Source organism: Penaeus monodon, chromosome 31, assembly GCF_015228065.2.
Source record: "Penaeus monodon isolate SGIC_2016 chromosome 31, NSTDA_Pmon_1, whole genome shotgun sequence".
Classification (NCBI taxonomy): domain Eukaryota; kingdom Metazoa; phylum Arthropoda; class Malacostraca; order Decapoda; family Penaeidae; genus Penaeus; species Penaeus monodon.
Window position 1 is genome coordinate 30079176 of NC_051416.1, and position 840 is coordinate 30080015.

Genomic DNA, 840 nt, shown 5'->3' on the forward strand with positions numbered 1-840 from the left:
ATGAAGAACTAATGGAGTATCAATCCCTTTGGCACACCTATCAGAGATATTGCACATACCCCATAATATGCGAACACAGTAAAAATATCTGATCAATATGTGATACTCTTTTTTTTCCCTTAAATATCCTTTCTCTAAATGCTGATCATATTTTACTGATCTGCAATAAACACTGTGTAATGTAAAAGAACATAAAAACTCTGATGCTTAAGTATTTAGCCTATTCAACCTATCACAAGAAAAAAGTACGAAAAACTCCACAGTAAAGAGTATCACTACCACAAATGAACATCATTACACTTCATTATGCTTGCCTTAATCCTTTCACATAAAAGCTCAGCACTTTCTCACTATTCTTACAGTGTTTACAATTTGCAAAGCTATGTATGGCTCAGGGAAGAAACTACACAAACGTATCTTTCATGCAGAATAACCTACAACCTCTGATGACATCTACAGTCTATTTCCTGTAATCTGGGATGGAAACTGCAGTCACACACATAAAGTAAGGCAACTAAACCTTTTTTTCTGGAATAATTCAGCCACAGATGGAGACTGCAGAAGAGTCAAAAGTCACACATCTGAGCAAAGTCAGGTGCATTACTGGAAATTCTGCATAATTTGAAACACAAACACTGTAACTTGCAGGTACACAAAATAACAGGGTCATGATAAACAGGAACTCAGATATCTATATTATGCTCATCTACGTATATAAGTATTCACATAAAATACATCTAGTACAAAAACAAAAAAAATAATATCATTAGTATGTATTTACTACATATCTGTAGAAAACAGCTAAATTAATTGAATAAAAATTATACACCTTTACTTTTT